The following is a 23914-nucleotide window of genomic DNA, read 5'->3' as shown; positions in this document are numbered from 1 at the left end:
AGCGAATTTAATAAATTAAGTACACAAAAGAGTCAAAATCATGCCGCGCTGGTCTTTTGTGCTTTCCTTCGTGCGCGCTTGGTTACTATTTCAATTTTTACTTCTTTAAAGTATTTCATTTTTTTTTTTTTAGTTTTTAATTGTTGTTTTGTTTTCGTTTTCATTCTGTACATTTTACTTAAGTTACCTTATTTTGTATACATTAAAAAATAAAATTCTTTTAATGGAATTCTTATCGTGCTGCAAATTATTATTATTAATTACTACAATTCGAGAGAGTTCAATGGCGGCGAGTTGAAGGCAACGCTACGAGGATCGAACGGATGTTGACCGCAGGAGTGCAATGATAAGTCAAAAAAATTTCAAAAAAGAAGCCGGGCTATAATGAGTACACTAAGCACACACTCACACACGCACGCATGCAGGGTATATGCATGGCATTCACTCCCTCAGCGTTCTTGTAAATTTATTTACTTAAGTGTAGAGTAATGAAGACTTTTGTTTGCGCTATACTTGTGCCATTACACAAATGGAAAGCAATCAGTCGCCGCGCAGCCAGCGCTGTCAGCCTCTGGAGGAAGTTTTGCGCGATGATATTCTGCGCTTTTGTTTTACGTTCAACTAACACACGCTATGTAAGAAGGTGCGCCTTCTACGCCGCAAATCGCGGGTCAGTGTTAATGACGTACACAACGCTTTGATTATATCATTATTGCTATTATTTATATATATATATATTTTTTTTTCTTTTTTCTTGCTTACGTTTCTTGTTTTTTCAGAACTTTTTTTGTTTTTTTTTTTTCATTGAGTGCTCCACCCTGAATAGCGTTGAAAAGCGACACGCAGTCTACAAGTGCTTCAAATTACCTGAGGCACTATTTTGCCAATAGTGTGAGGCTTTAACTATAATTTTTGTATTCTTTAATTTAATATAAGCTGCTTACCGCATTTTACAAGGTGTGTTTATTAACTTTATATTTCCTGTTTTTTTTAATTTTTACTAAATATAGTGAAATTACTAGCATCTGCGACATACACCGCATTGAAGAAAGATGTAAATTCCGGAAAGTTTTGCTAGCAGAGTAAAAGTATTTATTCTGGAATATGCATCCAGCAGTCGCTTGGCCAATAAATGATTTGTTATATCCTATCTCGAAACACCCTTATTTTTATTTAGTTTATCTGATAATTATCATTGTGAGGTGATTTGGCACTGCGACTTGAAAGATCTATTGCGTTCCATTCACGGATTCAGAGTATTTCTCTAAACCTAACTTGCTGAATGATTTTTAGAAGTTGTCCTAGTTTATTGTATTTTATTTCCTTCTCCGGTAAAATATGTTTACCAAGTGGTTTGTGCTGGATCACGTGTTTGACGGTTTCATCTTCCGAGTTTGCCTCAACGCTTCGAGGTCGCTCCATCACTTTCGTGAGATAGCGACGAGACGTATATAGTGATCTCGTTTTTAGCCACTTAATCAGCTATATTTGATATATTGACCCTGATATTGACTGATGTCGGCTCGATTGCTGTCTGCTTCTCTAGTAGAACCTTTAACATATCTATAACCGCATTCTTTGTGTAAGTGAACGGGAATCGTACCGAACTTGTAGTAGTACATTCTATAGTTGCCCTCCCTCCTCCGTTCTGCTGAATACTCTACACAGGTGTTGCACAGACGCTTGTTTGGGTGATGATGAGGTTCAGAAGCTTCTTTTTTGCAACGCCAGTTGCTCATGGTAGCTGCACATTAAATAACGAGTGTATATAATATATTGCCCTCGTTATGAGTGCCTAATTCTGGAACCTCCCAGCCGGACAGTTTGGCACTAATTGACACCTTTCTCTTTAGCGCATTCGACTAGTATTAAGTCTGGTTCGGCTTCGCATCCCTTATATATCTCCTCTATAATACCTCAACCCTTCGCTGCTCCTCTTGTGAAAGTATCTGAAGCCCTTGATCGTCAAGGCATAGCTAACATCAGGTTTTCTGGAGCTTAAGTTGGCTTCTACGCAGGTTTTGGTGCAATCGAAGCTTCAGATGTTTTATTCTTATTTGCTGATTACGTCCTGCTTTTTTTGGGACACTTGGATTTCTCTGGCCTCCCGAAGCTTAGAGCAAAAATTTGTCCAATACTCATGTTTGAATATGTTCCGTTAGTTATGTGAGTCTGTCACTCTACGGGTCTTTGGATTTTTCTGTCAACGCTCATCCAAATTTCTCAAGCACTTTGATATTTTTTCCCTCCATCAGTTTTGCTGTTTTCGATTAATAATTTGCTATCTATCGACCCTAGAGATGTAGCTCCACTAGATTGGCTAGTTGAGATGCGTTTTGTGAACCCGATCGCTTTATTATTTTTTTCATATTTTTCTTGGTGCATAATAGAATCTACGATCGCCCCACGGCAGGTAATGGCAAACCTCCTAGTGAAATTCTGCCATGAAAAAGCTAATCATAAAAAAATTTCTGCCGTTCCAAGTCGGCTTAAAACTGTAGGCCCCTCCATTTGTGGAACAACATTAAGACGCACACCACAAATAGGAGGAGGAGCTCGGCCAAATACCACAAAAGGGTGTAAGCGCCCATAGTGTGCATATTATAGTATGGTTATATAATAGTATAACATATCGTCATCGACTGGCCCCCCAGTTCACTTGACTTAACCCCCCCCCCCCCCCCCCCCCCGGACTTCTTTTTGTGGGGTTATCTGAAAAGTAAGTTTCACACCAAAAAGCCGCAGACTATTGGCCAGTTTAAGGCAAACATTCGTGCCGAAATCGACGCCATAAAACCGAAATGCTTGACAAGGTGATGACAAACGCAGAAAAAAAAACCCCAGCTTATAATTTAATAAATTTAATAAATTATAAAATTAAAATACCTTATAAAAATCAGTTATTTTTGTTTTCAAAGTTATTTGATGTTTACATACAGATAAAAGATAAAGACATAAAAGATGGTGCACCCTGTATATATATATATGTTTATATTTTTATATGTATATATAAAATATGAACGAGACTGATTTAATAAAACACAAACGGTTAATTATTGTTCAATTTTTATTTTATCTCCTTCAAAGTTATCACCATTGGAGCGATACACATATGCCAACGTTTTTTCCAATTAATGATAGCATTTCTGGAAGGCCGATTTCGGTATGGATTTCAGTTCCTACTTCGAATTCTCTTTTATGACTTCAATTGTCTCAAAATGTTTTCCACGGAGCGGCAACTTGAGCTTGGGAAACAGGAAAGAGTCACATGGAGCCATATCAGGCGAATACGGTGCTTGCGGAACGATATTAACATTATTTTTGTTCAAATAATCGCGAACAAGGCGTGATGTGTGAGCTGGTGCATTATCGTGATGCAAGAACCATGACGTGTTGTTCCACAATTCCTTCCTTTTAAGACGAATGTTCTCGCGCAAACGCTTTAAAACGTCTAAATAATATTCAGCGTTAACCGATCGGCCTTGCGGAAGGAACTCTGAGTGCACCACACCTTCGTAATCGAAAAAAACAGTCAGCATAACCTTAATTTTTGAGCGACTTTGGTGTGGTTTTTTGGGTTGATGGAGAACACGTGCACGCGATACAGCAGAGTCCCCATAGGTTGTCTGCAAGATTTCTAAGGCGTCTGAAGCCGAAATTTTGTTGGAATAACAAAATTTCAAACAAATTCTTTGTTCAACTTGAATTTCCATCGTTAAATTCGAAGAACCAACACTCGAGCTTGACTTGTTTACAGTAGCACAGAAAACAAACTATGTGACATATCACGCTGAAATTTGCCATGTAAGCTTTTAATAGTCCTACCAAAAAACAAAAAATTTATTTTTGCCATATGTCATCCGCGGACCGTTTTATTGATAAAGTCTCGTTCATATTTGAGCAGAAGTTATATAAAGGGAGGGTAAATAATTTTCGAAATTTTACTGGCATATACAGATTTTACATACAATTGTAGAAAACGAGTCCAGCATGGCATAGCTCTAAAGTCAATTTCGAGTGCCTAAATTTTAAAAGAAGCTATTTTTAATTAATAGCAAAATAGAGACCGAGTTATGACAATGAAGATATAAAGTACAGAAAACAGGCACCTTTGTCTAAAGCCAAACTAATTGTAAAAGCATTATTAATTATGAAAAAAAGTTATTAAAACATTTTTGTAATAAATATTGTAAAATTTAACTGTTTTTATTGTTTTTTTTTTTAATTCTAATTTGATTTATGGATACAAAAATACGTACAGTTACTTTTTATGTTTATTCATCTTGGGGCTCTCTAACTGAAAAGTTGGTGACACAGCAAAATTATTCATACCGAATAATTTCCAAGTAGCTATTTGTATAAAAAAAACCATTCATAATTCTAGTCAATATTAATCTATATATAATATTAACTTCGTATAAACTTATAAACTTTGTGGCGTGTGCTTGTGTTTGTGTTCCACAAAGCTTATATATCCATATATATAAATAAGCCTCCAAATGGTATATGGCTTTCTTATGAGGGGCTTTTTCATAGCAGAAAAATACTCACAGCTTTACTATTGCTTGCCCAGGGTTGATTGATTTTTGAAAAAAAAAAACTTTTTCTACCATTTTTGTGTTTTGAAACGCAGCACGCACAAACCTATTCGATTCCGACGGCTTCATCTATCTTCTGTAAATAATCGTGATAATAGAAAAGATATTTATACCAGAAATTGCCCATTTTATACGACTGAGTCTCGGCCAAAAAGTGATAACGCATTACCACCTGTCTCTGCATATTGTTCAAACCGCTTAACTGTGCCAACCCGACTAGAAATTTTGGTAAGGCGGTGATTAGGCGCAAATAAGGCAGACCGCATTCCAAATTTGCGCCTCATAAGGCGGCCAAGCAAGGCCCAAGTCCCGAAAGGTATCGCAGGTTCAAAAAACCGTACTTCGGCAATACTCCGGATGCCCTTTTACAAATCAGTTAGGGATTCCAATTTATGCCTAAGTGAGACACTGCCACAGATTTTCGTGACTACATCCAAATTTGGTATTCTTCTGGCACGCCAATCTTTGCCTTGCCTAACGTGAGTCTGGTAAGGTAATAGTGAGGCGTGCCTCAGTAAGGCCTGCCTAATTCGGGCCAAACTGATTCTTCGGCATGCCTTACTGTAATTCTATATTAGTTAGAAAGCTTAATGGCACTTCGTGCAATGAAATCTTATAAACGTAGTTACGTACATCAACATAATTCATCTGAGCAGAAAAATTTAACCAAATACCATAAATTATAAGACTAAACGTGCAGCACGAAACATTAGAACACAATTTCAATAGCACTAAAATCTTCTCAGAGTGGCCTTTTCTAGCCTTTTTTAATTGTACAATTTTTTTGTTTAATTTACAATTTTGCTAGCTTTAAATTGAAAAAGAAACAAACGCCAAACTCAAAAATTTTCGCATTTTGGGTGGAAAAAAGGACTACATTTTTGCGAAGTGCAAAGAGAAAAAAGGACTAAGTTTTTGCGAAGTACAAAGGGTTGGCAACACTACACAACTAGTCTAGTGTGACGCCACGCACTCTCTGATGGGCGGAATCTTGTTTCTATCTTTCTTCATACCACCCGGAATAAAAAGAAAAAATTATGATTCTTATAAATTTTATTACAAATGCAATTTTAAGTTGCTAAAAAAATCGGCTAAAAAATTTACGAAATGGTAAAGAATGAATAGGCAGGCCGCAATAAAATTGTAAGGCGAAAAATCATATATTAAATGGGCGCATAAATTTTAATTCCCCTGCTGGACTTTTTATATGTGTCAACCAACTTGTATTTTATTCAAAAATATTTGACACTAAAGGCTCTGAAATTATTGATTTATTTTTTTAACTTTCTTTTAACTTTTTTTTTACAAGTACTCTAAATTATTAGTTCACAATAGGGATTGATAATTGCATTCATTAACTAGTAACTTCAGTTGTCAATAAAATTAAGGTCTAAACTTATTTGACTGTAGTACTTCAACTCACTTTTATTATTTACATACATACACATTTAATTAAAATATAAAAATATAACCTAATAGCCTCCCGCTCTATCCAATCACAAGTCAAGCTCACTAACAAATTCGCTATGAATCGCGCTTATCCCTATCCAATCTCAATAATCTGCCAAATGTATTTTTAGACGCCAACTAACGATCTTTCTAAGCAATCAAATCCAGACAATGGCATTAAATCCACTAATAATGATGTCCAGACGAAACAAAAACTCTATAATCGAGCAGCTGGATAGACGCCAAATATAATATTATGTTTTCTAATGCTGTAAAAATAAATTCCTTAAATTCTTCAAAATTGCATAAAGGCGAAGCACCCACAATTGCATTATTATTGAAAAATTTCGTCGCTTCCAAGCAATAAAAAGCAAAACTTCCGCGACATTTCCACTTCCTAACAGCACATAATATGTGTATGTAGGCATTTGGGTGTGCGTTATTCTAAGTTAACTGGTCTGCTGCCAAAAGAAAGCATCTACCTATAAAGCGCAATAATAAAAACAATCGGCACTAAAACGGCTTTTTACGGGCGCGTAGACGACACCTGCTGCCTATCTGCTGCGCCGTTAGCAAATGTCCACACATACATGCATACCTATTGTATGTATATAAATATATGACTGTGTATGCAATATCGATTTGGCTTTTCTAAGACATTATCGCACTATCGAATTATCAAAGTACCTGTGAATATTTGTAGATTTGCGAAATGCTAAACGTCTTCTTGGCGCCGCCGATCAATTACAATTGCCTCCAATCAACAAGAAAACCGCCACCAACACGCCTATTTAGTGCCACACTCCCTAACGTGGATACATTCATACATACACACATAGAATTGTGTAAGAGTGCTCTACACGCGATGCCATCTCACTTTCAACAGCCAGCCATAAAATTCAGCTAATAAAATTTCGCATTACTTCAAGTGTTGTTCGTGAGCCACTTGTATCTATTTTTATTTTTTTTTGCTTTTTTTGTATTACGAAATTACTACTGCTATTTTCTACTACACTCGCGCAAATATAGAACTTTGTGGTTATAAATAGAATTTCTACGTAACGTCAACCGCACAAAATGTCACGTTAGACAAATAAAATTAGAAATAGAATTAACTGAAAAATACAGTTTGCGTGCCGATGGTGGAAAAAAACGTTTTAATAAATGGCTATGGAGGCGTCGCAATTTAGCGGTGTGGGGGTTAATGGCTATTGTGTTGCTGTTGTTATTACTGTTTGTTTATCTTTATTAACGTTCGATTTGTTCCGATACATACATGCATATCAGTTATTGTCATTTTTGTTTTGTTTTCCTTCCATTCGGTCGTAAATTGCCCCCACCGCGTGACGATTAGAATAATTCTTTAATTACTCTTTTTATTTCTTTATAGCGATTTTGCGCAATAAAACGATAGTTGAAATTCGCTTCGAAAATGATTTATTTTACTTTTGGTTTAACGAGCTTGGCATCGTAAATTTTGTATAAGAAAGCTACCATACGACACATTATTTTATTTTGAATATGAAATTATTAAACTTATAATCTCAAACTTTAAACTGATATTTGACTTCTGGCAAACTAGAAAATTGTATTTGTGCAGCTTTTAATACGCAAATGGAAAGGCTTTCTGGATGTCAAAAGGACTATACAATAAAGAGCTTAAAAGTTGAGTTTTAAAAAGTGCCTTCATTAAACGAGGAAATTATCATATCAGCGTAATTGGAATCAAATCGTGTATTTATAGACAAACTATGTACGAGGGGTGCCTTTTATATGTCGGGATTTGGCAACGCTAGTGTTGCAATCTGCCAACTGACAGCTGTATCGCAAAGTTTGACATTTTCTGGCTTTTACTTACTCAGAACGTTTTGAAATACCAGCGCTATTTGCGTTGTTTACAGCAACTTAAAAGATTCATCTCGGCCCAAAAATGGAATTAAATCGTGAACATTTTCGTTCCTTAATTCATCCAATTCAATTTTAATTCCTTAATTAATTTTTTGGCAATGAAGCTCCATCAAGGACCAGTGTTTATCGATGGTATGGTGAATTCAATCGTGGTCGTAGTTCACTCCAAGACGAGTTTCGTAAAGGTCGTCCAAATTCAGTTGTTGTTCCGAAAACCATTGATGCTGTGCGCGAACTGATATTGCAAGATCGTCATGGGACCTATCGTGAGATTGAGACAATCTTAGGCATTAGTGGGACCAGCATACATTCAATATTGCATAAACATTTGACTGTCAAAAATATTTGTTCGCGTTGGATCCCACACAGTTTGTCAATCGCTCAAAAAAAGGCTCGTGTCGATTGGTCGAAGGAAATGCTGAAAAAATGCGATCGCGGGGCTTCGAAACACGTCTATGACATCGTAACAGGTGATGAATCATGGATTTACGCATATGAGCCCGAAAGTAAACAGCAGTCGACTGTATGGGTGTTTCAAGATGAGCCAAATCCAACAAAAGTTGTTCGCGCACGAAGAACTTCCAAGCAAATGGTCGCCTGTTTTTTCGGAAAAACTGGACATGTCCCAACCATGCCACTAGAACAATGCAGAACAGTAAAATTCTGAGTGGTACACAATCATTTGTTTGCCAGTTGTCCAAGAAATTAGGAAAACCAATCGCTAAAGACGGATCACTCTTCACCAGGACAATGCATGTTTTGGAGGTACCTCATTCAGAGTGGCAAAAGTGCTTCGGCAATTGGTTCAAACGCATGCAAAAGTGTATAGATCTTCATGAAGAATATTTTAAAAAACAATAAAGTGATTTTCGATGATTAAAATTTTTTTTTTTTGTTCTCTAATCCCGACATATAAAAGGCAGCCCTCGTAAACTATACTATCACTATGCTATAGCACAAGATTCATTTTTGGGGCGCTTTAATTTAAACTCGTTGTGAAAGTAAAGGATCTTTCAAAAATAACGCCTAGTTTTAAGTCGTGAATAATTCTCAGACGGTACCTTTTTTATGTCATCTTTGACATTTGGCAACTAGATGGACGTACAACTTTACACGCTAAAACAGCGCGTTAAAATTATTGCAACTTATTATAAAAATTATCCATTTGTCAGGCCAACGTATTTCAAAATTCACCATATTTTTAGTGGAAATAAACCTCCGAATGATTCTACAATTCGAAGATTGGTAAGCAAATTTCGTGAAAATGGGTCTGTCGAGGATAAAAAAAATACAGGCAGCTGCAATGTTTTGTTGGAAATATTGCTGCTGTAGCGCAAAGTGTTGCTGCTCAACATTCAACATCGATATATGGACGTTCTCAACAATTAGACATTCGTTGACGGATTTTACCTGCAGACGCGCTCATGGTGAGCATTTCAATGATGAAATGTTTTGCATCTAATTGTTAAGAGCCGTATAATTTGAACAGCTGACCCGCATAAATACTGTGTGGTAGGCTGACACAACTCTTAGATTTCGTAGTATCGATGCCAGCAGCTTACAGAGGTGATTTGCCTTTACCACGTTTGCACACAGGGATGCCATCATAACGACTTTCTCTGCGGCGTGTTTTAGTTTAGCCGAAAGAGTAAGTCTTGGATCCAGTCCCATGCCTAAATACTTTAAAAACTTGTCTTTGCATGCTAACTTATAGTAGGATGTGCTTCTTTGTTAACTTCGTATTAACTTCGTTTTCTCACTAGCTAATTTGAGGTCATGGGAATTTAGCCAGTTGGCCAAGTTTTCTACGAGCTTCTTCAAGGTTTTCTGTTGTGATAGCTACTCACATATCGTCTGCGAATCCGATTAGGAAGGTACTATTGGACATTTCTATATTGATTATCTCGTCATAACGAATGTCCGACACGTCGATACCGAAAATAGATCCCGGTGCTGCTCCGGATGTGACGTCTATACCTCAAAAACCCCCTCAGAAGTTTTATCGTCAAGTTTCCTTTTTTCATTTGAAACCGGTATTGATATAATAGGACTATGAATAAGTTCGTGCGGTTTTTTTCGAAATTTCAAACTTTATTGACGTAAAATGGTTACAAATTTAATATTCAAAATATTGTCCATCGCTTACTACTACTTTTTCCCATCTTTCTGGCAATTCACGGATTCCCTTTGTGAAAAATTCGGTCGGTTTTGCCGCAATCCACGAATCGATCCATTTTTTGACTTCATCGTAATTACGGAAGTGCTGGTCAGCCAGGCTACGTTGCATCGATCGGAAGAGATAGTAATCGGATGGCGCAAGGTCTGGACTATACGGCGGGTGGGGTAGGACATCCCATTTGAGCGTTTCTAAGTATGTTTTGACCACTTGTGCAACATGTGGCCGAGCATTGTCATGTTGCAAAATAACTTTGTCGTGTCTATCGGCGTATTGCGGCCGTTTTTCTCGCAGTGCTCGGCTCAAACGCATCAATTGTCGTCGGTAGACATCCCCCGTAATCGTTTCATTCGGTTTCAGTAGCTCATAATACACAACACCCAGCTGGTCCCACCAGATACACAGCATAACCTTCAGGCCATGAATATTCTGCGCCGACGTCGATGTTGAAGCATGGCCAGGGTATCCATACGTTGCCCGACGTTTTGGATTGTCGTAATGGACCCACTTTTCATCGCCAGTCACAATTCGATGCAAAAAACCCTTTCTTTTGTGCCGTTGAAGCAGTTGTTCGCATGCCATAAAACGGCGTTCAACGTCTCTTGGCTTCAATTCATACGGCACCCAATGGCCTACCTTTCGGATCATTCCCATGGCTTTTAAACGTTTGGAAATGGTTGATTGATCAACTCCCAAAGTTTTTGCAACCTCTTCTTGCGTTTGAGCCGGATCTTGATCGAGCAATTCCTCCAATTCGGTATCCATGAACTTTGGCGGCGCACCCTCGCGTTCTTCGTCTTCCAAGCCAAAATCACCACTTTTAAAGCGTGCAAACCACTTCTGGCACGTTCGCTCAGATAGAGCATGCTCACCATAAACTTCCACCAAGATACGATGACTTTCGGCTGCTTTTTTCTTCATATTAAAATAATGAAGAAGAATTCCCCGCAAAAACACATTATTTGACACGAAATTCGACATTTTCAAGTGTGGTAAAAATATTGTTGTTTACGCTTCAAATAAAAAACTTATACTGACGTTTGTGCCTTACGACAGTAGCTCTCCAATGAATGTTTGGAAATGTGGATCGATGGAATAATAATCAAGTTACGCCATCTGTTGTAAAACCGCACGAACTTATAAATAGACCATTATTTGATTGAACTTATTAATTTTTTTTAATTTGACTTTTTTAAAAAGAGACAACAGTCAGAAAATAGTAGTATATTTTTCCATCCAGGTTATACTAGTAGGCATTTGCGATTGAACAGTTCTGTTACCTGTGCCAATAATTGTACTTATATATTAGTGCCTTAGAATAGGATTTGCTTCAGTCAGTTTCTGTCTACTATTTTTAGCTTTCACGTCTCTCATTGGCAATATCTAGTGAAAGGTCAATAATGCATAAGCTCTCACCAAATTTTCTTTCAAATATGTCAGCTCCACTTGTGTAAGTCATTGGGTATAGAGTTTTCCAAACAAAGAAGCGAAAACAATACAATTTCATTAAGCAAAGCCTTTATATAATAATATTTTGATTCTTCACCTTTTAAACGTTCTAATGCGAATAATCGTATTAAGACCATTGCAGATGTCACCAGCGATCTCAACAAGTTATCATATTTAAAATGTCATAAATAAAACTGATTTGTGGAAATTATGACTGAAAACAGATGTTTTGGTTTGTTTATCCATTGTATAAGTTTAATTTGAATGCGATTATAGCTTAGAATTAATTAATTAGTATTTAGTATCAAAGTTTTGGCAGTCAACATCCCATAACAATGCAAGAAAGGCGAATATAGTAAAAGACGAACAAAAGAAGTCAAACAACTCATAGATATACAAATTAGAGATGGGCACAGAAAAGAAAAGAAGATAGAGCTCTTCCTCCTTCTAATCAGACTAAACAATTGTGGTAGTATACCGTCTGCTTCTTCTTAATTGGCGGGATATCCGCTTACGCAATTTGTGCCGTGTTTAACAATAAGTCGTTTCTTTCTCGTGCTAACCGGCGCCAATTGGGCACACCAAGTGAAGCCAAGTCCTTCTCCACCTGATCTTTCCAACGCATAGGAGGCCTTCCTCTTCCTCTGCTACCACCAGCTGGTACCGCATCGAATACTTTCAAAGCCGGAGCTTTTGTATCCATTCGGACGACATGACCCAGCCAACGTAGTCGCTGCATCTTTATTCGCTGGGCTATGTCTATATCGTCGTAAAGCTCATACAGCTCATCGTTCTATCGCCTGCGATATTCGCCGTTGCCAACGTGCAAAGGTTCAAAAATCTTACGCCGAATCTTTCTCTTAAGCACTCCAAGCGTCGCATCATCGGATTTTGTCATCGCCCAAGCTTCTGCGCCATACGTTAGGACGGGCATGATGAGAGCTTTATTAGTTTTGTGGGGATATCAAATTCAGACAACGCGGCATACAGGAAACTCCTTTTCGTCCTGTCGAATGCAGCTTTCAAGTCGACGAAAAGATGGCGTGTGTCGATTCTCCTTTCGTGGGTATTTTCCAAGATTTGGCGTATTGTAAATATTTGGTCCATGGTAGACTTTCCATGTCTAAAGCCACACTGAAAAGGTCCAATCAGTGGGTTGACGGTGGGCTTCAGCCTTTCACACAATACGCTCGCTAGAACCTTATAGGCGATATTTAGAAAACTAATCCCGCGGTAATTGCCACAGATTGCAGGATCGCTCTTCTTATGGATTGCGCAGAGCACACTTAAATTCCAATCGGCAGGCATGCTTTCATCCGACCATATTTTGCATAGAAGCTGATGCATGCACCTTACCAGCTCCTCGCCGCCATGTTTGAATAGCTCAGCCGGCAGTCCGTCGGCACCCGCGGCTTTGTTGTTGTTTAGCCGCGTTAATTCCGTCGTCGACGATTGGGGTATCGGGATCTTCACATTCTCTGTGACATGCGCAGCTATGACTGTTTAGTAGGTTGTTCGAGAAGTGTTCCCTCCATAATTTGAGATTGCTCTGGATGTCAGTCACCAGTTCGCCGTCTTTGTTTTTACAGGTAGTATACCGTAGGCTACGCAAATTATCTGACATCCAATAATTTCTGGTAAATTAAGCAGTAAGCTCTCTCTGACTTTATGCCACGGATAATATCGGTGCGAACCCCCAAATATAGTATACACCACAAGATATAAAACTGACTTTGGCTCAGTTGCTCTAGGGAATGAGTGCTTCACCAATCTGACTGTGTGTGACTGGACATTTTCAACGTCATAAAACCCTAAGTAAAGTTACTACAGCCAGAACGTGAAATTATTAGAGCAGTTTTGTTGTTAAAATCACAACATAAACTGAAAGATTGACCTACCCCTCGCTCACACGACCAGCATAAACTTTTTCTCCTGGACCTTTTTTTTTGCAACTTTTCCCGGGTTATACAAAAATGACTTATTTAATAAAATGATAAAATTTATAAAAAATCTTTTAAGAATTACTTAAGGAGTCCCGATGGTGTAGAATTTTCAAAAGGTCTATTTTTTGTTTCTGATATTTCAAAAGTATAGGTTTTTAGCAATGTACTGTTAAATTTTTAGAGTGTCAAATTCAAAACCGCGCCATTTTGTCAATTTTTGCTTTTTATTCTCGTAAGAGACATAGCAACAGTCATACTGAATAATAATTTCTTGGGTTATTGTGTTTCAGATAAATAAAAGAGCCAAAATGGACAACACCGTCCAGGTCCAATTTCTCGGGAGGATCCACTTTAGCACCATTTTTAAAATTACTAAAATTAAAATTTTTTTTTTCATTTTTGAATGTACAAGAAGTTAAAAAAAAGCCTAAAAAAATTTAATTATAGTTTTTCATTCTTTTATTGTAAAAATAATTCCTGAAAATACCCTAAATTTTCGAGCTCTAGACCACAGGGACCCTTAAATTCTGTATATGCGAATTTTTAACGAGGAAAAAAACCAATTCTTTTAAAAGGAAATTACATTTTAAATACAACATCACTTCGGCATATTTTTGCACCAGAGAGCGCTAGATTGGAGAAAATTTCAAAACATAAACAATATTATTTAAAAATATATACATTAGGGCGGCTCAATTGGATTATATGGAACGATTTCTTCGACATCCTTCATAGCAGATTCGGATTTTGCGTAAAATTATAAGAACGTAAATCCAATATAACATTGTCTAAAAAAATTTAATATTTCCAAGGCCTAAATATTTTACCAATTTAATAATTTAATCAACCGCTAGCAACTCTGTTTACGCAAAAATTAAAAATGTCTAGTCAAATGAAGCGAATAACTTTTTGATGCGGGTCTTAGTGCGGCGGCACCATTAAACCAATTTTTTCGTAATTACCCTAAAATTTGCATATTAACCAAACACAGACGAACTGCGCCACAGCCACTCCTCAGTACTCCAACTTTTACACAGGTCTTTCAATACTCCATAATCCAATTTTTACCGTAGATAGAGCCAGTCCCGAAGTGCAGCACACATCTCTAATATTAATGTATACAAATTTCGAATGCATAAAATCAAAATAAAACAAACAATCAATTTTGAAATTTGTTTACCAGAGGATTTATTGGTTTTAAACAAGGAATTTCGGGTGATGATATCATATGATAACAACGTTGTCGCGTTAACTGTTGTTTTTGTGTTTGCTATCACCGCTGCTGCTGCTGCTGCTCCCAACGATCATCGTCTATCGGGCATACTTCTCGCATGCAGCCCAGTCGACCTGCCGGCAAGCGGTGAAGCAGCGCGTGCGCGTCACAGCAGGTGTTTGAAAGAAATATAATTTGAAATGAAACCACTGAAATGAAATTCAATTGAATTGTATTGAATTTGGTGGTGGTGGCGGTGGTCATGGTGGGCAAAGTTAGTTGTTGGTTAAGCAGCTTGAGGCACACGATGAAAAAATACAAGCAAATATACCAACACTATACTATCTAATATAATTTTAATAAGAAACGTGTTTGCTGCGCAACTCAAACTGGGCTGGGAGCTTGTTTGTTGTTGTTAAGTTTTTCTATTTGTTCGTGTATTATTTGGGATGTTTATTGGGAGCTTCTTTGAATTTGTTACGCTTGTTTGCGAGCTAGCAGCCGGATAGAGTCCAATGTGTAACTTGGACAGTGAAAGAAGATAAGGGCTATTGAGGTTGGGGAGTCGCAGTGGCAGGTGCAGAGGCAGAGGCGCAATACACAAAGTCGGTCGAATGGAGACGGCAGAAGCTGTGCAGGTATTTCGGACAAAGATTGATTAGCATGATAAAGGTGGTTGATGGTATGAAACAATAGAATGAAAAAGAAAACAAAACCCAACAGTTTAGGTAAATCTCCAAAAAAGCTCGCAATCAAAGCTGGCTTGCATTGATATACATAAATACGTCCGCACATACATTTATATATGTGAGCTCATGTGTATCCGAAATTGCGCTGCGCTGTTTATCCTCAATTTGCGCATTTTTTCACTAGCCATTGCGTCTACTGTAGCCCAGCCCAACCCAGCTAAGCTACTGCACATCAAGTCAAGTTTGTGTCTCAAGTCTTTCGTTTGAAATATACGCTTTGGCAATTGCATTTGATTAACATTTAAATTAATTGATTTTCGCTATTTAATTGCAATTTTCGGTATGAGTTACATCATTTGAAATTTTTATATATAAGCCACAACGTTATCCATTATAATTTAGTCGCTTGACTTTTTAAATATTTATTGCGCAATACCACTTGTCAATGTGCGAATATGTGTTTGTGGCATTCGATTTGGTATCAGCATTCGAGGTTTTGCGAGTTTCGAAATATATGTATATGGGAGTGATGCTAATTATATTTCACATAAGTACAGGGTGGCTGATGAAAGCCGCTACCAAAAAAAAATTGAATAACTTTTTTTCTTTTTAAGTTATCTGTTCCATTTTTGTTTTAATTTGCAGATTGATCTTTAAAATTTATTAAAATGGATAACTGGGACACGCAAACAAGAATTTGGATAGTCCGCCGCTATCACGCACTGGAGTCCGTAGTTTTGGTACAGAGAGAGTACAGGCGGATGTTTGGCGGCGATCCCCCGAGCAGATGGACCATAATGAGACTGGTGAATAATTTTGCTGAGCAAGGAACAGTCGCAAGAAGGCCTTATCATCGAAACCCACCAGTTCGGACGGAGGAAACGATCGCTGCTGTAGCTGCAGCTATACAAAGCAATCCAAGGATTTCAACAAGAAGCTTATTTGCTCAACTTGGTGTCAGCCGACAGTCTTTGCAAACAATAATGCACAAAGATTTAGACTTATTTCCCTACAAAATTCAAATGGTTAACAAACTGAATGCAGCAGACTTGCCGATTCGCTTGGAATTTTGCCAGAAGATCCTGCAAATGGTGGAAGAAGACCAAAACATGTTAAACTGCCTTTTCATGTCTGATGAGGCCCATTTCGATTTAAACGACAATGTGAACAAACAAAATTGTCGAATATGGAGTACTTCTAGCCCACAGATACTCCACGAGACGGAATTGCATCCTCTTCGCGTGACAGTGTGGTGTGCGGTTTCTTCACGCTGTATTGTCGGGCCTTATTTTTTTGAAGAAAATGGTCACACCGTTACGGTTACTGGAGACCGTTATTTGAAAATGCTGAAAGAATTTTTCTATCCAGAACTACGCCGAAAGAGAATTCCTTTCAACTCTGTGTGGTTTCAACAAGATGGGGCAACGTCTCACATAGCCCAGACTGTTATGACAGAGTTGCGACGAAAATTTCCCAATAAACTGATTTCAAGAAACTCCGAATTTCGTTGGCCCCCCAGGTCGCCTGACCTTACTGCACCTGACTCTTTCTTGTGGGGTTTATGTAAACAAGAAGTTTATAAAACAAAGCTAACAAATTTGGATGAACTAAAACAATCCATTCGGACAACAATTGCGGCTATTCCTGTCGCAACTCTCAAAGCAGCAATGAACAACTTTTTACTAAGATGCCGCACTTGTGTCAACGAGCATGGGGGGCATTTAAATTCAATTATTTTTAAAACTAGTTAAGCTACATTTAATAAAATTTAATGACCTTCAACTTGAAAAAAAAATATTTAATTAAATGAATTCCATACACTAAAAAAAAGTTATTTGAGTTTCTTAATGTAGCAAAATTCATCAGCTACCCTGTATTTAAAGATTTCCTGTATTTATGTCAGCTGGATCTAGTAACATGAGAGGCTACCATTCGAGATTAGATAAGAGAAAAACATAACATCCCCTGATAATTAAACCGAAAGTAGTCCAATTTCTCAGGTTCAGGTCTCCAAGGACTTCGATGACTTTCTAGGTAATGGTTTACTCTCACTAGATAGGTGATATCACTTATATCATGCACGTGGGGTTTTCACCTTTTTTTAAATTGTACTTTTTTCATTTTGCTTGTTTCTGTTTTAAGTGACATAATAAGTATTCTTACTTACCTTGCTTCAAAAATATGTTTTAATAGAGTTGTCACTTTATTTTCAATGTAAAATGTTGCCATTAACGATTTAAAAAGTTAATATAAAGTGTTGTGGTATAAAAGAAAAATGTTAAATAAATGAATTCTCACGGTTGCAAAATTTCAAAACAAACAATTTCAAAAATATGCGTATTTTTAGCAACATTTATTCAAAAATATTTTACAATAGGGCTCCCACCTGATTTTTATAAAAATATTGCAAAAGCTTCAGTTGGAGTGCAACTTTGAATCGGACTATAGATATATATAATTGGCGCGTACACCCTTTTTGGGTGTTTGGCCGACCTCCTCCTCGTATTTGTGGTGTGCGCCTTGATGTTGTTCCACAAATGGAGGGACCTACAGTTTTAAGCCGACTCCGAAAGGCAGATATTTTTATGAGGAGCTTTTTCATGGCAGAAATACACTCGGAGGTTTGCCATTGCCTGCCGAGGGGCGACCGCTATCAGAAAAATGTTTTTCTTAATTTTGGTGTTTCACCGAGATTCGAACCTACGTTCTCTCTGTAAATTCCGAATGGTAGTCGCGCACCAACCCATTCGGCTACGACGGCCGATTGCATCATATTTTTATGAGGATGTCACATAAGCGTATTTCGCAATTTAGTTTATTCATTTGAAATGTACTTTTGGGACTCAAAAGACGAAGAGTACGAGCTCGTTCGCCCAAGTATCGCTTCTATTATAACAATAATAAATTCATTCAAATACTTTCATCAGTATAGTCAAATAATTTGAAAAGTGAGAAAAATAACTTGTAGCATTCCTATTTTGTAAATAGCCAGAGTGATAGTCATGTAAATTATAAATGACAAAATTAATTTCTAAACACATTTTTTAAAATGTGGTGGTGTCACGCAATCTGGGAGAAACTCCCGATCAGTAAGCTTGAGTATTTCATAAGCTGGGCATGGCAATATCCTCAGCCGGGCACGGAGGTTACGGCTCAGCTCATCATCGGCCTTGACAATATAAAGGCGAGTGTACTGATGGATATACATGAAGCTCAGGACGATAACGTCATTGTTGTACGCTGCAGGGGCGTTTTAGCAATGTATGGTCAACACAATACCAGATACAGTGATGTGAATAGCACGCACGAGTTAAATGAAGCCATGAAGAAACGAATTTATTGGGTAGTCGAAAAAGTCTTTTCGTATTTTGTCAATAGATGTCGTTGGAGTCATCTATCTCCAGTGCTACCAATCACATTGTGTTATATCATATGGTGTTAGAAAGGTGACATTTTAAACGTCATTTAACAAAAAAAAAATTAAATTCGGAGAAGTTAAAAAAAGTTGTAGCTGTTCAAAAATGAGTGAAAATAATGAAGAAATTCGCTATATTTTGAAATTTTTTTATAAAAAAGGGAAGAATGCCACGCAAGGCACCAATGAAATGTGTGAAGTTTACGGAGACGATGCTGTATCAGTTCGTGTAGCACAACAATGGTTCGCTCGCTTACGTTCTGGAAATTTCGATGTGAAAGATGCACCTCGCTCCGGTCGACTTATCGTTGAAAAAGTCGATGAAATTATGGAAAAGATTGACCAGGACCGTCACTTAAGCTGCCATGACATCGTCAAGGCATTAAACATTCATCATCAAACGGTTTTGAACCATTTAAAAAAGGCTGGTTACAAAAAGAAGCTCGATGTTTGGGTTGACATGAATTGTCTGTGAAAAATTTAATGGACCGAATTAACATCTGCGACTCTTTGCTGAAACGAAATGAAATCGAACCATTTCTGAAGCGAATGGTAACAGGAGACGAAAAGTAGATCAAATACGACAATAATGTGCAAAAAAGATCATGGTGCAAGGGTCGCGAAGCTCAACAAATGGTCACAAAGCCAGGATTGACGACTGGAAAGGTTATGCTGTGTGTTTGGTGGGATTGGAAAGGAATCATCCACTATGAGCTGCTCCAGCCTGCTCGAACGATTGATTCTACACTTTACTGTCAACAACTGATGAGATTGAAGCAAGCAATCGAAAAAAAACGGCCAGAACTGATCAGCAGAAAGGGCGTCGTCTTCCATTAGGACAACGCTAGGCCACACACATCTTTGATGACTCGGCAAAAACAGGGAGCTTGGTCGGGAAGTTTTGATGCATCCACCTTATAGCCATGACCTTGCACCATTTGTTTCGGTGAATGCAGAACCCCCTTAATGGAGTAAAGTTGGCTTCAAGAGAAGCCTGTGAAAATTACTTGTCGCAGTTTTTCGTCGAGAAACCACAAAAGTTTTACACTGATGGAATAATGTCTCTAGAAGAAAAATGGCAAAAGGTGGTCGACCAAAATGGTACATATTTGGTTTAATGAAGTTCATTATAAATATAAAAAAAATGAGTTGAAGTTTGATTAGATATACGAAAAGACTTTTTCGACTACCCAATATTTTAAGATCCGTAAGATATCGCCAAAAATAGAACCAAGCACTGAACTCAACTCATGTGATTTAACCTCTCAGCTTTATTTGAAGAACTAGTCAATCATTTTTGCAGGCCTGCAAACCGACAACGAGCACAGAAATCAATAAGTACTATTTCAAATGCAGTAAAAAGTAGAGCTGAAGAATAACGCATGCATAACAGCTCTAAGTTCACAATTTTTTTCCATTATTTATATTATAAAAGACCTGCCGATGATGGAAAATTGTACATTCTTAATTTTATAATCCCACACCTCTTCAAAAATAATTTGCATACAAATACTTCGAACTTTTTCAAAAATGTTATGTAAAGCCTCTCACAAACCCAATTACCTTAAAAATCTATAGTCTGTATTTAGACAATTTTTTTTTTAAGAGCCACTCGCAAAGCCTCGAGCCACGGTGAACCGCTGGTATCTATGAAATGCAAAAAAGTGGCAACTAAAATTACTTCTATCATCTCTGTGCACGCTTCAAGTCACTATAAACTAATCTTATCAACATCATTTATAAAATAAATAAATTTGCCAGCTATAAACAGTAGAAATGAAAGCAAAATATAATTTACTTGTAAACATGCGCTCACACATTTTTATTGACAATATTCATACAAGTATTTACTAAATTTATTTATTTGCTTGTCACATTTTTTCCTGATTTTATTTATGCTTTGCAACCAAATAGCAAACAGCTTAACTGCTCACTTACTAATTGCGCTGCACTCTAATACTAAAACACAAAAATACTTAACGCGGCTGCTTGCAATAATTGATCCAAGCAAATGAGATTCTTAGTTAAGATTAAATGCAGCAAAATTTGATTAATTAATTAGCAATGATCAATTATGGTTCAATTATTGTCGCACCCTGAAATCCATCATACAGAAATGGTTTTGTATTTCAAAAAAATCGCATTTTAAATTTATCTCTGGCTGAAGCTGTATTTATTGGGTTATATGCAAATATACCTAAATAGAGTTTTGTGCTTATTTGTACTCACTCAGTGCCAACAAAAAAAGGCTGGACCGATATGAGCCATAGCTGCTTCTACTTACAAAGCGGCGAACATTGTGTTTTTAACATATAAAACGGTAAATAATTTAATAGGTGAATAGGATAAAAGTGACTTCATAATTTTGAAAATTTTTCCAAAGCTGAGTGAAGTTGCAGATAAGTTAATTTACAAGCTATTAAGAAAAAGATTCCTTTGCAAGCTTCAAAACATACTGGATAGGCTTCTGTAAAAATAGCGGGATCGCCGCAGTAGACTTTTCCTGCAAGGTGCTTTACTAGAGTCACATATTGTTCTTTATGCTGTTTTATGCAGTTCCTGATTCAACGAGTATGGTTTTTAGTAGCCCTATTTCAATCGCTCTACAAATTTCAAAATTTCTTCATTTCAAACGAAACTAATTTAGTTTGTAATTTAGCTATGAAAGGCAAGCGAACAAGAAATTTATTTTATTGAAAGTTGTATTAGCAAAATTTAGTTCAGTTTGGGGAAAGGAAAACCAAAATATTTGTGTAAAATTTTTTTGCACATGATTTAAAAATATTTTATGGTCGATCTTTAGCTCCAGGGCGATACTACGACTACTAACATGTCGGCCAACTTCGATTATTACTGTGATTTTATAGATATTTTACTTTGGTCATTCACAATTTCAGCGGCCTGGCTAACATTTTTGCCTTTATCAAAGAGAAACTGTAAAATTTACCGAGTTTTCTCTTTTTTGACTTTCATTGTTAACATCCCCCGGCGGTGCATGGGTTAGAATATGCCCGAGGTAAGGTATGCCTGTCGTAAAAGGCGACTAAAATCTAGGTCCACCAGTGCCTGAGTAGTATGGGTGCTCAACTGGCAGTGTCTTCGAGTACGATGTCTCACCGAAGACCATAACTCGGTACCACGGTGAACAGGAGCCCTCAGAGTTCGCTCTGACCTGTTCTTTGGGAATGGCCCTTCGGGGAGGGTTTCGTGGTGGCTGCGGTTAAGACCTAAAGCGCGGGTAGGTTTTAGGCCGATGTGGAGTTGCATTGCAACCGAGTGCCGGACCCATTGAACGGCAGAGGTATGGGTAGGCCTCGAGCCCTACCAAGGCGGTTAGTGTGTCCATGCCACACTGCCAATTGGTACCAAATATTGTTTGGGTCCTGATCATTGACAATTGATTTTGATCCTTGTGCCTTTGGGTACCGTGGGTTTGAGCTGTCGCCAGCAGGTACTCACGTAAAAAACATTGGATGTTGTTGTTTCATTGTTAACACGCTGTAACTCGAAACTGAATGGAACAAACAAAACACAGCAAAATATTTTTTAGTGTGAAATGTCACCTTGACAACGAGCATAAAATTTAAATTGTTTGATCGATGCTTTACGAGGTATCCAGCACTGCGGCTTAGGAAATAATAGATTTCTTTGCCCCAAACTTATTCCTCAAAAGTGATAATATCGCCTTCAAAGTGCTCCCCATCAACTACAATGCAGTTTTGAGAGAGAGCACCTCTCGAAACATTTCTGGAGCTCTATTTTCAGTATATCCATCAGAGTGGTCTTCGATTTTTTCATTATTTCCTTTCGGTTGTTAAAACGCGTTTCCGATCAAAAAGAGACCTCTGATGGTTAATTTGAAGTTATTGATCTATTTTTCTTTAATTCTATTGATATTTTCATCAGTTTCGTTCGTCATCCTCCATGGGCTCACGAACTCATCTGAAGCGTTCATGCCACTCGTGGTCGACTGTTTTCTTTGTAGTAACATTACGATAATAGTTTCCCAACATTTCTAAGGCTCTCGCACCATTTAATCCATTGGAGATACAATTTTGGTATAAATATTAATCTCAGATGTGGCAACCTAACAAAAAACAACACAGAACTCAAATCAGTTAACTTAGAGCGTCACCTGGCGGTTGCGCCGCTAACTTTTTGATCAATGTGATATATATACAAGTACATATGCTCACAAAGCAAGCCCAATGTCTGTAAGCGGGTGACGAGTCATCGGTGATTTCATTATATTAAGCAAATAATATTTTTTTTTAATTCAAACAACACGCATCGATCAATGATATAAACAAACGCATACTTCATCACTTGTAGAAAATGTCGGCAAGTTGTCTATAAAGAAATAATCCGCTCAAACAGACTTTACCGCTACATACAGAAAAGAACTTCCAATCAAATTTGTATAGCACAATTTTATATTCAACAATTTATAATATACATATGTACTTACATACCTGCTTTTTTATAAATACATTTTTAACAAATCAACCAAACCCTTTTCGGATTAGCATCTCTCAACGTAGAGACATCGATATTTTTTCATAAGCATGAAATCTCCAGCAGACTATATGACTCCGATCAGCAAACGAGAAATGTTTGCCAATGTACATATGTGCGTGTATGAGTATGTATATACATGCACATGTACGCGCATACATACCTACGTTGATTTGCAAGCCGGCTGATATGGTTTTTATGTGCTATGGAAAATTCGCTATGCAAATTTATGCGATGACCGTAAAAAATCTTTATACAAATAACTTAACTGTCAAGTTTTTGAATAATATTAAGCACAACATACAGACACATAAATAACATACTTATATGTATGTATGTATACACTTACATATATACGCACACATACATACATATGTGGATATACTATAAACATTTATATATGCGCATAAAGCAACATTCATGCAAGTAACTAATGTTGTTTTGCTGTCTTTTTTCACAGTGAAACTAATCAGTATGACCAATCAATCGCCGGTAGTTCACTACAAATATCTACTAAATACCCACAAAATACTGATTCAAGCAAATGAGTTGAATAAAT

Source organism: Anastrepha ludens, chromosome 5 (genome assembly GCF_028408465.1).
Source record: "Anastrepha ludens isolate Willacy chromosome 5, idAnaLude1.1, whole genome shotgun sequence".
Taxonomy (NCBI): domain Eukaryota; kingdom Metazoa; phylum Arthropoda; class Insecta; order Diptera; family Tephritidae; genus Anastrepha; species Anastrepha ludens.
Note: the sequence above shows the minus strand (reverse complement) of the source record.